This window comes from Canis lupus, chromosome 19, assembly GCF_003254725.2.
Source record: "Canis lupus dingo isolate Sandy chromosome 19, ASM325472v2, whole genome shotgun sequence".
NCBI lineage: Eukaryota > Metazoa > Chordata > Mammalia > Carnivora > Canidae > Canis > Canis lupus.
In genome coordinates, this window is record NC_064261.1 from 49,443,754 (window position 1) to 49,461,222 (window position 17,469).

A 17,469-nucleotide genomic window follows, 5' to 3' on the forward strand; every position below is an offset into this window, starting at 1 on the left:
TTTTTTTTTTTTAATCTTGAAACAAATGAAAATGGAAACACAATGTATAAAACTTCTAGTATGCAGCAAAAGCAATTTTAAGAGGGAAGTTTATGGTGATAAATGCTTACTTTAAATATACATCCATACATATATCTCAAATAAACACCCTAACTTCACACTTCAAGGAATTATGAAAAGAAAAATAAAGCCCAAAGTTAGCAGAATTAAAGAGATTACAAATATCAGAGTCAAAATAAATAAACTAGAGAATAGAAAAATATTAGAAAAGATCCATAGAAGTTAACAATTGGCTTCTTGAAAAGATAAATGAAACTGAGGAATTTTCAGTTAAATTTACCCAGAAAGAAAAGGGGGGGAAAGACTAAAAAAAAAAAAAAAGTGAAATTAGAATGAAAGAAAATACATTATAACTGATACCACAGAAACACAAGAATCATTAGAATCTATATAAACACTTACTTGCCAACAATTCGACAACCCAAGATAAATGGAAAAATTCCTACAAACACACAACCTACCAAGACTGAATCATGAAGAAATAAAAGATGTGAATACACAAAAAAAACAAATTAGAAGAGTGAATCAGTACTCAAAAAACTTCCCAACAAATAACCCAACACCAGATGGCTTCACGGGTGAATTCTACAGAACTTTTAAGAACTAAAGTTAGTATTTCTCAAACTCTTCCAAGAAATTAAGAGACATAACACTCCCAAACCCATTTAATGAGGCCAGCATTATGCTGATACCAAAGTCAAATAAGAAAAACTCTCAACAAAATACCAGCAAACCAAAATCGATGGCATATTAAAAGGATCCCATGGGATCTATCCCTGGGATGCATAGAAGTTTCAACATATGCAAATCAATAAAGTGATATACCACATTAACAGAATAAAAGATAAAAATTCATATGATCATCTCAACAGATGCAGAAAAGGCATTTGACAAAATTTAACATCCTTTAATGACAAAAAATCCACAGTCATTATAGAAGGAACATACCTCAGCATAATAAAGCACAATCATGATAAGCCCTTAGCATCATACTCAATAGTATAAGATTGGAAGTTTTCTTATTAGATCAGGAATAAGACCCCACTTTTCCCATTCCTATTCAATGCAGTACTGAAAATCCCAGTCAAAGAAATTAAGTAGGAAAAAGATCTAAAAGGCAACTAAATTGAAAAGGAAGGAAAATTATCTGTTTATTCACTAATGATATGATCCTGCATATAGAAAGTCCCAAAGACTACACCAAACAACTATTAGAACTAAAAAATTCAGTAAAGTTTCAGGATACAAAATCAATATGCAGAAATCAGTTGCATTTCCATACAATGATGAATTTTCTGGAAATGAAACAAAGAAATCAATCACATTTACAACAGCATCAAAAACAAAAAAATATGTATGATTAAATTTAACCAAAGAAGTGAAAGATCCATATACTGAAAGCTATAAGATACTAATGAAAAAGAAAAATTCAAGAAGACACAAATAAAGACATTCCATCTCCATGGATCTGAAGAGTTGATATTGTTAAAATGTCTATAGTATCCAAAGTCATCTACAAATTGAATGCAATCCTTATCAAAATTCTAATTGAAATTTTCACAGAAATAAAGAAAATAATCCTAGAAGTCATATAGATCCCAACCTTAATAAAGAACAAAGCCTGAGGCATTTCATTTCTGGATTTCAAACTATATTACAAAGCTACAGTAATCAGAATAACATGATACTAGCATAAAAAAACAGACACAGAGAGCAATGAAATTGAATATAGAGCCCCAAAATAAAACCTCACCTTTATGGTCCGCTAATCTTTGACAAAGGGCACAAAGAACATTCAGTGGGGAAAAGAAAGTCTCTTTCCAATAAATGGTGTTGGAAAAACTGGATATCCACATGCAAAATAATGAAATTGGACTCTTATTGTATATCACTCACAAAAATGATCTTGAAATAGATTAAGGGCTTTACTTTAACATAAGACCTGAAGCCATGAAACTCCCAGAAGAAAACAGGGAAAAATCTCGTTGGCATTGGTCTTATCAATGAGTTTTTGGATGAGACACCAAAAGCTGAAGCAACAAGAGCAAAAATAAACAAGTGGGACTATATCAAGCTAAAATGCTTCTGCACGGTATAGGTAACAGTCAACAAAATTAAAAAGCAACCTAAGGAATGGGAAAAAGTATTCGCAAACCACATATCTGATATGAGATTAACAACAAAAATATATAAAAAACCAATACAATTCAATAGCAATAATATTGATAATAATCCTATGTAAAAATGGGCAAAAGACCTGAGTAAATATTTTCCCAAAAAAGACACAGAAACATTCAGTAAGTATATGAAAAGGTGATCAACATCACTCATCATAGGGAAATGAAAATCAAGGCCCAATGAGATACTACCTCACACCTGTTAAAATGGCTATTATCAAAAAGGCAAATGCTTACTATACAATTCATAAATCTTAACCCTGGACATTTATCCCAGAGAAATGAAAATTTAGGTTTACAAAAACCTGTACACAAATGTTCACAAAGTTTTATTTGCAATAGTCAAAAAGTGGAAATAACCCTAATGTCCCTCAATGGGTCACTTTTAAACAAACTGTGGTATATCCATACCGCTGAATACTACCCAGCAATAAACAGAAATGAATTATTGATACATGCCAAAAAAGATCGACTGTTGGCTCATGTGGTTATATTTATGCATTTTATAGTCATGTGTTCCAGATCTTGTTTTAACTCGCTGATAAAATTATTCAATCCGAGGTTCCTTTTGTTGGTGTGTGTATGTGGTGGAGGGGTGGGGTGGGCGAGAGACAGAGAGACAAAGAGATAGAAAAGAGAGAATGAGTTACCATTGGATTAGGAAGAGGAGAAAAAATAAAGAGGAAGAGGAGAAAAAGAGAAGGGGAAGGGGGAAATTTGGGCTTTATTCCCACCATGGAATCATTTATACCTAGTCAAGCCTGAAGATTCACCTACTCTAAAGCCAAGGATTGTCTTTAGATAGTCACAATGCCTTCTCTACCTTATTTCATAGTTTATATGAGTTTTGGTGATTTTCATCTGTATGTGAGGTTTTTTTTTAAGATTTTACTTATTTATTTGTGTGAGATACAGAGAAAGAGAGAGAGAGAGGCAGAGATACAGGCAGAGGGAGAAGCAGGCTTCATGCAGGGATCCCAACCTGGGACTCGATCCCGGATCCTGGGATCACGCCCTGAGCCTAAGGCAGATGCTCAACTGCTGAGCTACCCAGGTGCCCCTCCATGTGAGTTTTTAAATAACCTCAGTTTAACTTTCTAATACTGAAAATTCCCTTTTTCAATGACTACACAGAATCTAAATTTCCTTTTATTTTGTTAATGTTTCTCAGTACAACATAATCAACACTAAGACCCTCATAGATACTTTATTATATAAAAGAGCCAGCGAAAACTTTTCCAAATTCAAAAAGAACATTAAAAATGTCTGTTCATTTCAGAGATTGTCTATCTGCTCTATTACATGAAAGTCCATTGATTTTATAAGTTTCAACAACTACATCTGTTTCCATTCCAGTTATATCTGTATAATCTTGTCATTCAACAGCAATCAGATATGACCGTGGCCTCAAGATGAAGTCATAATTGCTTCATACTAATTTATCCTTATCCTCAATAATGGCCATTGACTTGAAGCCTTTGTGATCTTAAGTTTAGTTATCAATGTATTTCAGTTGTGTGTTGGACTTCATTAGGATATTACGTCTTGTTTTGGTTATCTTGCTATCTATGTTCTGAGTTCAGTTTTAATATTTCTGTGTTTAGCTGAGCAAAGGAAATTTAGGAATCCTCTTAATGAGCCTTTTGATTTTGCTGCTTGCTCTTTAACATTTACAAGGTGCTTCCAACAAAGTTCACATAATTTGATCCTTACAAAAATACCCATGGGGAAACAGGACACATGTTATTCTTCTTATTTTATATATGATAGAACTGAAGCTAGGGAAGTCACTTGGCTCTTAGGTGGCCCCCTTGGAGCTAGAATCTTTTAATTTTTATTTTGCTTTTTCTTTTTATTGTATGTATATGAGACGGTGGATACAAACTAAACATACTGTGGCAATCATTTCACAATAACTGAGAGTTAAATAATTATTATTTACATCTTAAACATACACAGTTGTGTATATCAATTATATCTTAATAAAACTGGGGAAATATAACTTACATATATATGCGTGGAAACAATGTTGTGACTCACAGCTAACTGCAGTCTCATGAGTATCCAAACAGATTAGAACAGATCCCCCAACATATAATTCCATTCGATAAACAAAGGGATAAGGAAAATGTGGGATACCTACGCACACACTGGAACATCATTACACAACGTTAAAAAAGGAGAGATCAGGGCACCTGGCTATCTGAGTCAATTGAGCATCTGACTTGATCTCAGCTCAGGTCTTGATCTCAGATCATGAGTTCAAGCCCCACATTGGGCTCCATGCTGAGCACAGAGCCTATTTTTTTTGTTTTGTTGTTGTTGTTGTTGTTGTTGTTTGTTTGTTTTTTAAAGGATGAGATCTTGCTATTTGCAACAACACGTATGGACCTGGAGGGTAGTATGCTAAGTGAAAGAAGTCAGACTGAGAAAGGTAAATATCACAGGATTTCACTCATATGTGTAATCTAAAAACAAACAAACAAACAAACAAATGAACACAAACAAAAATATAGATACAGACCTATAAATACAGAGAACAAATGGTGGTTGCCAGAGCGGAGGCAGTTGAGGGGACGTGCAAGATGGGTGAAGGGGAGTGGGAGGTACAGGCTTCCAGTTAACAAAATGAATAAGTCATGGAACTAGAATCCTGTTCTACTCTTTGCAGCATTACGCACACTCTCTCAATTGACTAAGAAGGCTTCCCCATGATAATTCTATACTTTTTTTTGTAAATGAGGAATTGGAACATGCATGAATTTTTGCATGTCAAAATGCAACCATACACAAAAAGGATCTCAAAAAATAATCATAGGCCTAAATGTAAAAAAACAAAATGACAAAACTCCTATAAGAGAAATGATAGAAAATCCAGGTGATGTTGGATTTGGTTGCGATACCTTAGTTACAACATTAAAAGTACATACCACAAAATAAAAAATTAAGAAGTTAGATTCACTGAAATTAAAATTTCCTATTTTGTAAAAGACACTGTTAAGAGAATGAAAAGATAAGTCCAGACCGGGATAAAAACCTTTGCAAAATGCTTATCTGGTAGAGTACTTTTACCCAAAATATACAAAGAATTGCTAAAACTGAACAAGAAGAAAACAACCCAATAAAACAGTGAGTAATGGCTCTAAATAGACACCTTAACAAAGAAAATACACAGGTGTAAAAAAGCACATAAAAGATGTTTAACATCATATGTAATTAAGGAATTACCACTTAAAAATAACAATGAGGTATCTATCTAACTATACCTATCCATCTATCACTATATATATATACATATATATACTCTCTCTATATATATACACCCACTAACAATGTCTAAAATTTTTAAAAAATGACAATATCAAAGGCTAGCGAGGTTGTAGAACAACAGGAACTTTCATTTGCTATTGTTACAAATACAAATGGTACAGCCACTTTGGAAGACAGTTTGGCAGTTTCTTACAAAAATAAACATACTCTTACCATATAATCCAGCATCCAAATTGCTTAGTGTTTACCCAAATGAGTTGAAAACTCATATCCACATAAAGCCTGCACACACATGTTTACTACAGCTTTATTCATAACTGCCACAACTTGGGGAGAAAAAAAAAAGATGTCCTTCAAAAGATGCATAGATTAAAAAAAAAGCTGTAGTAGATCTGTAAGTGAAATATTAACTAGTAATAAAAAATGAAATTCACTATCAAGCCACAAAAAGACGTGGAAAATTCTTTTTTATTCAGGAGTAAATTAACTTACAGATTTATATTAGTTGCAGGTGTATCATATAATTATTCAAAAATTCTATACATTTCATAATGCTCATCAAGATAAGGGCACTTTTAATCCCCTCCATTTTCCACATCCTCTCCATCTTCCCTATGGCAACTACCAGTTTGTTCTCTGTATTCATGTGTCTATTTTTCTTTGTTCATTTGTTTTGTTTCTTAAATTCCAGATATGAGTGGAGTCATATGGTATCTGTCTTTCTTTGGCTGACTCATTTCACCCAGCATTATACACTCTAAGTCCAACCATGTTGAGGCAACCGGCAACATTTCATTCTTTTTAAGGCTGAATAATGTTCCCTTTTGTATATTCTGTATCTCTTCATCTTTAGTGGACACTGGGTTGCTTCCATATATTGGTTATTTTAAGCAATGCTGTATGAAACATAGGGGTGCATACGTCTTTTTATTTTCTTTGGGTAAATACCCAGCAGTAGAATACAGGATATGGTAGCTCTATTTTTAATTTTGGGGGAACCACCATACCTGTTTTCCACAGTGGCTGCACCAGTTTCCATTTCCATCAACAGTGCATGAGGGGTCCTTTACAACTTCCAACACTTGCGATTACTTGTTTGTTTTTTTTTTTTTTAATTTTAGCTATTCTGACAGATGTAACATGGTATCTCATTGTGGTTTTAATTTCCATTATTCTGATGATTTGTGATGTTGAACATCTTTTCATGTGTCTATTTCCTATCTGTATGTCTTCTCTGGAAAAAATGTTTATTTAGCTCTTCAGCCCATATTTTTAAATTGGATTATTTGGGCTTTTTGGTGTTGAATTATATAAGTTTTTTCATATAGTTTTGGGTATTAACTTACATGAAGTATTCCTAAATGTATAATATTAAGTGAAAGATGTCAAACTGAAAAGGCTATATACTGTGTAGTTCCAACTATATAACATCCTAATAAAGGTAAGACTATGCAGATGGCAAAAAAAGATCAGGGTTCACAGATGTTTGGGGAGAGGGAGAGATGAAGAGATGGAACTCAGGATTTTTAGAGCAATGACATTACCCTGTATTACACAATATTGGTGGATACATGTTACAATACATCTGTCAAAATCCATACAATCAATGTGGGGCACAAATGGTGAACCCTAATATACCTGTGGACTTTAATTTATAATGTATCAATACTGGCCCATCAACTATAACAAATGTACCATATAATGTAAGATGCTAGCTATAGTAGAAAATGGTGTGAGGGCAGGGTGGGGAATATATGGCAACTCTATTTTCTGCTCAGTTTTTCTTTAAGCCTAAAACTGTTTGAAAATAGTCTATTAATTAAAAACATATATTCATGTCAGAGAATATGTAGCTCAAGGTCCTTTCAACTTTCTGTGAACCTTGTTTTTTATAGAATTAGTAAAGAGGATCACTAACTTCTGATTCTACAAGCCCATAAAATGTTCACATAGCTACTCAGAGTGAAAGATGAAAAGATAAATTAGTGATTCCTAAAAGCCTTCATTTTCACTCTGTTCCATCTACAACAGCTAAAAACAAAAAAACTGAAATCTTATGCAATATGAACACTGAATGAAGGTATCACACGTACGACAAGAAAATTTGCAAATGATGTCTCTATTCATTCAGTATTGCATGTTGCATAGGTTTTTGATTTGGAACTCCTCCCTGTTAAAAGTATAACAGCATAGGTATAAGGATTAGATGTATCTGTACGCAAATATATATATATATATATGTGTATATATATGTATATATATATAATACATATGCAAAAATATATATAAATTCAAATACACAAGCTTATAAATGCAAAAATGCCACTCAATAATTTGAGCTTAATTTTCCAAAGGTAATTTATATAAATTATAACTTTATACAAGAAATCATAGAATTGAAGCTTTCTCATCCCTTTCCGAGGTGAGATAATATCTATGTCTATTTAATTTTGATCGTGGTGACCCAGGAAAGGGGCCATGTCATCTTCCCCATTGAGAATAATGGTAGGAATCTTATCAGCCCCCTCCCCACCAAGTAACAATTAATAATAACAATAATGGTAATGTGAGAGCCGGTTTAAGCTATAATGATACCCTAGACGAAATGAAGCTCTGCCGTCCTCTCTATCACTGCATTCAGCCAGCTTGCTAATCAAATACTGGCAGATGAACTGGAGTTTAAGTAGCATCATTATTATGATTTAAATGGAGGCTCTTGTGAAAGACTGACAACCTTGGAAAGTAAAGTCATCCATTTATTCACAAAATAGGCAGAGCACTTGCAGTGACAATGCTCACTTCCCTTTTACTGACCTGCCAGGCAGCTTGAACTCTTTTCCAAAAGACCACATCTGGTGAGAAGAGAGTCTTAACCATTAAGGAGCAAATGCCCACATCATCATAACTAAAATAACAGTTCTGGCAAACTGGAAGCCTAAAAGAGCCCCGTGTACTATTCCTACAAGACCACAGGGAATTCATCTACTGTAAATGTCAAGAAACTGTATATTATACTTCCTGCCTCAAAAAATTTGCATATTATAAAGTTAAATCAAACTAAAAATGCAAGATACACTTAAGCTTGCACTCCATGCCCCAATGTTACTGCATCAGAGTTTTTGAGTGCTTGATACTCTATAGAGGCTTGGGGGGAAAGATCAATATAATCAGCCTTTCTTTACTCTCTATTTACAGTCTACACAGATTTTTATTTTTTTTACCTTTCAAAAGTCATGGGGAACACCATAAGCAGGATAAAGTATTGGCAACCAAATTTTTATGACACTTTTTCTAATTGATCCTCAATCATCATCATCATACACCTCTATGTTCACCACTGACTTCCTTCAAGTTCCCATGATACTCCATAATCATTTAATGGCCTTTGTCTCATTCCCTCAATCACCAACCTCAGGAATGAGATCCTTTTTCCCTGGGGAAAAATACCAACTATATATACAAAAATACTAAAAACATACTTTGTCCAAACCTTTTATGACAGATTAATCTATATGCCTTACTTGTATTAATTTGTTCAGTTCTCAAATAGTCATGTTCTGTTTCCTCCTTTTCCAATATTTTAAGCAGTAGAATACCAAGTCCACAAAATGTCCAACAGTACATGAATTGTTAACAAATTCTATTTGATAGATAGAAAATTAGGTTCATAGGAGATAAATTTTTACCCATTAGGTTAAATGTTTCCATAGTCAGAAACTCTACCATGGCACTATTTGGTTTCTCTCATTCTACTGCAGATATGAATCTGATAAATGACTAAATCTAGGGGAATTCCTCAGGCATCATTATTCCAAAAAATCATTTCACATATGGAAATATAATTCGTAAAGAACAACAATAAAATCTGGGTGTGAGAACTTAGAGAGAATCTGCCACAATAATACTGTATGTTTCATGTATCATCAACACCTAGTTTCTTACATCCCCATCCCAGCCCTGCATTGAACTACCTTCTTCAACCAAAACCAAAACAAAATCCACCATTACGACCACAAAAACACAGACATACTTGCATATGAAATTATAAACAGACATTTTGTATGCATTTTTAAAAATCAAATGTTATAAATGGTTCTGATTAATAAATTGTCTCACAGAGGGATGTAGAATGAATGTCATCACTTATCCAAAAATGTTCATGGCAAATACTGCTGATTGATTGTATTGGTTTTCCCTATCAAGTTGTTAAAGGGTATGAAAATCATTCTTAACAAACTCTCCACGTAACATCTGGAGGTGGATTATAAAGTGAAATATAGTTCCTATATTTCCTAAGAAAATAGAAATACTGTACCAATTTAACTGCTAGTGGCAAAGGCCTTTTATACAAGCCCCAAATATGGAAGAAAAATGATACATGTATTTTATTTGGCTGTCCCTCATTTCAAAATCATCTGTCACAATTAATTATCTGGCATATTGTGCTGGGCAGAGGGCTCAGCAGGAGCCCTCATGGAACCCTATTTCTCATTTGCATGGTTTGATAAATGGTTTAGGTTCAGTTTGCTACCATGTTCAGCTATCAATCAACATTTAATTTTATTTTTTGCAGGTCTTCTTTATTAATTTTTTTCCTTTTGTAGGGAAAAAAAAAGTATACTAATTCCCTTTGAATAAATCTGCCACCTTTGTTTTTCCAGAAAAAAACTCCCTTTAGAGATGTACCTTAAAGGGAAGAAGAAGGAAAACAAATCTAGGAAGCTGACCTGTAGAAATGGTCTGCCTGTAACTGCAGTAAAATAAGAAGTTTGCTCGTGCTTCAAAGATTCTATGTGAGATACAAAATCTTAAATATCTTCAATACCATTGTTTCATAAAACAGATAAATTTATGAACGCAAAAACAAGTATTCCCAAGAAGATACGAAGGAAAACCATCTCAAAGTTCAATACATAACTGTTGAAAGTTCTACATATTTTGAGTGAAAAGAAAGTTGAGAATGGCCCTTATTTTATACGATACTGTGCCCTAGTGTCATCAGACATCTTCCCAAGAATTAATGCTACTTGAATAAGGTGCTGGATTAGTTTTAAAGGAAGTAACTGTATAGAACTGATCATTATTCTCACAGGTCTTTTAAAATTAATGGAATGCACATTCTTTATATTAAGAATCCTGACTTCTTTTCTCCCTGTGTGGAGCTAGCTACATATTCCTACCTCGCTGACAATAAAACTGGTGAAAACTGGCCATCAGAGGAAGAGCCTACAGAACAGTTCAATGACTTGAAGTAGTGGTTGTAACACTGAGCCTCCATTTATTCTCTCATCAATCTCCTTTTCCTCCACCTTTGACACTGCATTGAAAGAGAGATTAGGCTGAGTATTATTGTTATTTATTATTATGATTTATTATTATTGTTAATAATTATTCTCAAACAACATAACAATTTTGGATAATTGGGCAGAAAGCTCTCCATGCCATGCCTTCCTCTCCACGTTTTTGTCTTTCTTTATTCAAAGAACTTTAGAAATGGAAAGAGATGGACAGGTTATCTCATCAAACCTCTTATTTCACAACCTAAAAAAACTGAGAAATAAAGAGGATGATGGCTTTCTGAAGTGTCATGCAATTAAATAGATGGTTGACTCCAGATTCCTATTCTAGTATATTTTTATTACCTCATTTTGTCTCTGAAATATTTTATATATTTTATTTCTAGTGGATTTGCTGCTTTATCTTCTACTTCTTTCATTTTATTTGTTTGTTTTTACTCCTATCAAAGAGCTTTCAGGCATCTGTGTAGTTGTTCACTCATCAAATGGAGTCCTTACAAAATATGGAATTCTAGACTGTGAGGACTGAGATAAAACAGAGCCATGAGAAAAATATGTTCTAGAGAAATTACACAAGTTTAGGACCATATAACATGAACAAAGGTACTGATGTCAAGAGAAAATGACCACTAACCTGGAACTGAAAATATTCATCAACCTTCATAGAATAGACTTGAGAAGACATGAAGGTACCTTGTCAATAGAGTCCATCCAGGAAGTTCTGGCTTTGAGAACTCTATGGGGAACCTACTTAGTTCTTCTTCTTGTTCTTCCTCCCCCTCCCCTTCCCTCCACCCTCCTCTTCCTACTCCTCCTTTTTTTAAATATCATGAATTTCATTGAATAACATAATGCCCAACTTTTCTAAAGGAATATTTATCCATTTATTCCCATCAGTATTATATGAGAGTTCTCTCTTTATGTTGTTCACTCATTACTTCATTATTTATATATATTTTTTTAAATTTTTTTTTAATTTTTATTTATTTATGATAGTCACAGAGAGAGAGAGAGAGGCAGAGACACAGGCAGAGGGAGAAGCAGGCTCCATGCACCGGGAGCCCGACGTGGGATTCGATCCCGGGTCTCCAGGATCGTGCCCCGGGCCAAAGGCAGGCGCCAAACCGCTGCGCCACCCAGGGATCCCCTCATTATTTATATTTTTTTATTCAATTAATTTAAACTGAAAAACAGAAAGGAAAACACTTCATCCATTCATCCCATCCCCACTGTCTGCTTCTGGCAAACACCAAGTTGTTCTTTGCATATGATTATATCTATCTCTATAGACATAGAGATATAGAATCAGATTCCACATATTACAGAGATTATATGGTACTTATTTTTCTCTGATTTATTTCATCTAGCATAAAGTCCTCAAAGTCCAGCCATGTTGTCATAAACAGTGAGATATCATTCTTTGTTATGGCTATATATTAATTATACACACACACACACACACAATTTCTTCATCCATCCATTGATGGACACTTAACTTGTTTCCACGTGTTGGCTATTATAAATAATGCTGCAATGAACATAGGGTGCTTACATCTTTTTGAATCAATGTTTTTGTTTCTTTGGATAAATATCCAGAAGTTCTTCTTAATTAGCAGAAGTCCCATGTGGATCAGAGTGCTTCTCCACTCCATCCTTGCTGTACAGTGAGCTTAGCTCTACCCAGGATATCTCTACTTCAGAACCCAACCAAGCCTAGCACGAAAGATGACTGTGTTCACTTAGGATATTTACCAACCTTTCACAAATTCTGACTAAAGCCACATGTTTTTTCACTGCCTCATTTCTTCATCTTTTCTCTCAGAACCCAGTTCTCTTTTCATCACATCTTAAATAATTTACATCTCATACTCTTCAAACGGTTTGGAACAGACATTCTCTCATCAAATAATAATGACTTATTTGTAAATTATTATTCTAATTCTATATTGTACAATATAAAATATATACAAATCTAGACATTTTAAAAGGATTAGATGACAAAGTAAACACTATTTTATGACTTCTACTTTAATTTTCTACTGACACTATACAAGAACTGTATGTCCTCAGAAAAAATATTGTTAACCCTATTTTAGTGAAAGTAATGTAACTGAATTCATTATATTGTAAAGATATTCTTTAACACTTTAACTACAAGCAATCCTTGATTCAATTTATTTCAATCATTGGTTTTAACGGATCTCATAGCTTACAAGCATATCTTTCAAGAATATGTAGACAGACATAAAAGAAATGCATTAGTATTTGCACTTTCTGATTAATTATACCCATTTTTCAGTCACTTACCAATTATACAAAGACTATTTGTTTAAATTTATCTAGTAAATTCCCTCTCTCCTCCTTGATGTCATTTTTTTTCTTTAAAAACTAATTGGAAAGTATAATATATGTTATATAATTATAATTTTTATGTTATAAAAACTAAATTGGTATTCATTAAAATTCTTCACTTGGCAAGTTTTTAAATGGTGTAAGTTTCCAAGTATTTAATAATGATCATCATCATAACTAATAGTAATTGAAAACATCCCAATATCAAGCAGTCTCTTAACCTTTTCTATTATAGCTTCATTTATTCCTCATAATAATGCTATGAAAAAGAAATTATTTCTAATCTTTATATACAGACGAAGACATATGTAAAAGCTTTTTAAGTGACAGAACATTTTCCCAGCACCTTCTAGACTTCTAATTCTTCTTCATATTATCAAAGTTTTTGTCGGTCTGTCTGTTTGTTTTGGAAGTTGTCACTTTCTCAGTCATGTACTGTAACTTGAAGGAACAGTAAAGTGTAAGAGACTGGATGTGAGTGTGTGTGCATGTTCCAAAAATATCTTTTATACACCATAGTACTAAAAAACATTATCAACTCAGAAAATTGTTGCAAATTTGGAAAAGTTTTTCTGTGGAAAACCTCAAATTTAGCTTTGAAAATACTTTTACACACTTGGTTACAAAATAGCAAAGAACTTCTGTGTGCAATAAAGATTTCCATGGTCACTCTCAATCTCTCCACATAGTTTTATAAAGATTTTATCAAAAGCAAAACCTCAAACCCATCACGACTGGCACATGATACTGCAACTGGTTGCGGTAAGATGGGACTACATGAGGTGGCAGCAGGGTGGTGGGAGGAAGAGAGAGAGAGAGGCCGCCATCAAGATTTCTTCCTGCTAGTCACTCTCCAGCTCTAAAGATAGACTCTGACCTACCAACTCAGCATCATGTCAGCCTATCCAGAAATGCTGAATTTCTTTCCTATTTTTAGATTAAAGTAAATATATACAGATATTTAACGGTTTCTTTTTACATTTTAGGCTGCGCACCCCCCCAGCATTTTGAGCACCCAACACTGGAGTTTAATCAGACTTGCACTTGTCTCACCAACAGATGCAGAAGTGTGGTCCTAATGTCTGTTACTGATGACATGCAGAAATCCAGAAACAGATGATCTTCTCTGGAGATACTAGAAACTTCTAAAGTTCCAGAGTCAATGTCCATCCCCTAAATTGACATGTAAAGGAAATTAAACATCTTACACAGATGGCACTGGAAACCAGCTCTCACCCTATCCAGACAAAATGAGCAGGGAAATGGTTTGGGAAGATCAGCCTGGCATTCCTCATCTGACCTCCATTGGGATTCAGAGCATTTTGAAACAAGATTGGTCCCAAGACATTATTTTTGCTTTTGTACTCTTCTCTGAAAAACAAAAATACTGAAAAGTACTATCCTTCAAGAGGTACATTTTTTTTTCCCACATTTATTGTGATGTAGAATAGCTACAGGATTTTGGCAACTTCACTTTATCACCTATACCTCAATTTCCTTAAGTGCAAATTGAGAGTGTTAGTTGCAGCTCAGTGGTTTTCAAACTTTGTCAGCAGAGTCTTTTATTACATGACATGTTAGGTGGCATCATAAATATGAATAGGAACGAGGGCCCCACGTACTTGTTTTCCCCCTATGGCAGCTTGCAAGGTCACTCTGAGGAACCTGAAAGTGCCACAGAACACAGCTTTAAAAAACACCACACTAGGTCTCAAGGGCCCTCTCTGGCTCTAAGACACTATGATTGATGAGTCAGGAAACCTAATTCAGTTTTATACTTTCTCCTTGCCTCAATAGAAGATGACTCAATATTATAAAATGGGAAATTTATGTAACTCTGTCACTTAAAGGCAGAAAAATTGTGGTACAGACAATTCTACTGAAATGTTTTCATCTACACAGAGTTTATCCTCAATAAGGTCACTGAGGTTATTAACTAGACCCTTTGTACTCAACCATTCCCAAATAAGTTAAGTCGCTGCTATTCATTAACCTTTCTCTTTCTTGTTAAATAGAAGCATTAGAAATCATCAATAGATGAGTGCTCCAACTATACTTCTTTTGATGTGTACTTTTATTTTTGCCTTGCATTTTGAGGTCAGCAAACAAGCCAAAAGCCTAGGAAGGCACAGAGGCAATGGGGACACAGCTATATAAAGAAGGCTTTCATTAACCTGCTGACCCACCATAATTTCAAATGTCAGCAGCTAATCAGACACTCACTGACATCATCAATGGATGGAGAAGAGAGATATCCTGTGGGATCAATCTTCTCTCTTACTCTGAAATATATATTTATAACGCCAGAGGGTTACTTCTCCTCTGAAGTGATGGTGGGAAAATTTCCCTCTCCTATTGAAATACATGCTTCTAATGCTGAAGTTAATCATTAATTTTGATGGAACAGCAGAAACATGTATTTAAACGTCAGAAGCTGACTACATTATTGGCTACTCCTCTTCTAAATTCTCCTATGGCATTCTGACAACATGGGCAGCTGTAATGTTTGGCTCACTAATCCAGAAAAGAAAAGGTAAGCTAAACTATATTTCTTTTCATATAAAGAATTTTTCTCCATTAATTGTATTTATCCCACTGGGAAAAACGAAGATAGGAGTATTTCTATTACTTCAATTGCTAAAATTTCTAATATAATATCCAATGTTTTGTCCACTCCCCCAGAAACCCCAATTTCAGATGCATACAGAGAATGTTTAAATGCGTTCAACCAAATCCAAGAGAAACAGAAGGTGAAAATTTACTAAGAAAGGAAAGAATTTACAATCTAAATTTTATTAACTTTATGTCATATATAAAATTTATCTTTACAATGAGCTTCTCTTGGCAAAATAATCATTTAGACCCATTACTGACTCAACAGTCCTAGCCAAATACATAAATAAATATGAAATAATACCTCAAGTTTTAAACACATATAATGTACAACTCCTGGTCTCTACATATTATTTTAGATCTCAAAAAAAAAAACAAAACAAAACAAACAACAACAACAAAACCTTGTAATATAAGCATTCTTCCTCATTTGAGACTCTTATTGTCTCTCATTAAAGGTAATTGATACTCTGAGAACATAAAATAAGCACCTCTGCATTTAATCCAATCCATCTCATTTAAAAACCATTCCCTAAAAATTTGATCTTAATCTTCAGAACAGTTAAGTGATAGAAACCAGGAAGTAAGAATCTGAAATGGATCATGTATTCTTCAGGATAAAATATCAATGTATCAAAGTGAGGAGAAAGAGTAAAATCTAAAAAAGAATTTGAGCAAATAAGGGAGAAAAATTCTATAAACTAACCACCAATACCTATATGAGTACATCAGCACCTGATTTCAAAGTTAAAACAAAACAAAATACAACTCTTAAAATACAGCATGAAAGATTTTACACCTAAGTTGTATCTTTAGTTGCGAGAGAATTCTGGTATAACCACAACCCACTAATGCATTAATATTAATAGAATAATCAATACCTTTAATTTTTGGTAACGCTTTTATAATAAGCCAGGAAAGACTAGACTGCTAAAGTATCACAAAATTACTGATGGTCTAACTGTTTAAACTAGATTCCACATTTTGAGCAGATAAAACTAAGCAATAATTCTAGATCAGTGAAAAAGTCATTCTATACTCATTTTCACTTCAACAGATTTCCAAGCTATTAATTTTATTTTGGAAATACCTCATAACAAAATAATAGCAGTAAGTTTGTTCTTGCAATTTACTTTCAGAGTTTGTCTCCTACATTTTGTAACCTTATGTGAATCATTTAATATTCCTGATATTTTTATGGAAACCAAAACAATAACATAATCTTATATGAATCACTTAACCCCTATAGGATGGCTTTGAAGGTCAAGTAAAATACAACAAAAGAAGTTATAACAATTTCCAGTGAACTGATATATTACCAGTGAAGCTCATGCACACTCTGTTCCCACCATTTGAAACATGGGCAAATACAAACCAGCCTCTATAAGATGTGCCTGTTTTTGCCATGGAAAATTTAATATGAAAAAACTGATAGACTATGTGTGTAAAAATATCTAATAAGTATAAGAGAGACAAGTATAAAAGTTTGGGGGAAAAAATCAAGAGACTGTTTCATTCATATTATACTATATTTAAATTTGTGTCCCCCTTAAGGAGAAATAAACTGTAAACCATTGAATATTTAACATTGCACTTTTTCATGCAAGAAAGTTAATTTCAAGTCCCAATCAGCAGTCTCAATCTTCAAGAAAGGACTTAGGCCCTAAATCAAAAGACTGCTGAGGGGTTGTGCCCATTTT

General features: G+C 33.7%; 1 long non-coding RNA gene across 1 annotated transcript in view; it reads right to left on the reverse strand.

Moving 5' to 3' along the window:
• LOC112649961 (uncharacterized) overlaps positions 1–14,331 on the reverse strand; it is a 112,531-nt gene extending 98,200 nt beyond the window's left edge. The window contains exon 1 of the long non-coding RNA XR_003129834.3: positions 14,210–14,331. This is a non-coding gene — a long non-coding RNA (uncharacterized LOC112649961). The remainder of the gene's footprint in view (positions 1–14,209) is intronic.
• Between the last annotated feature and the right edge of the window lie 3,138 nt (positions 14,332–17,469).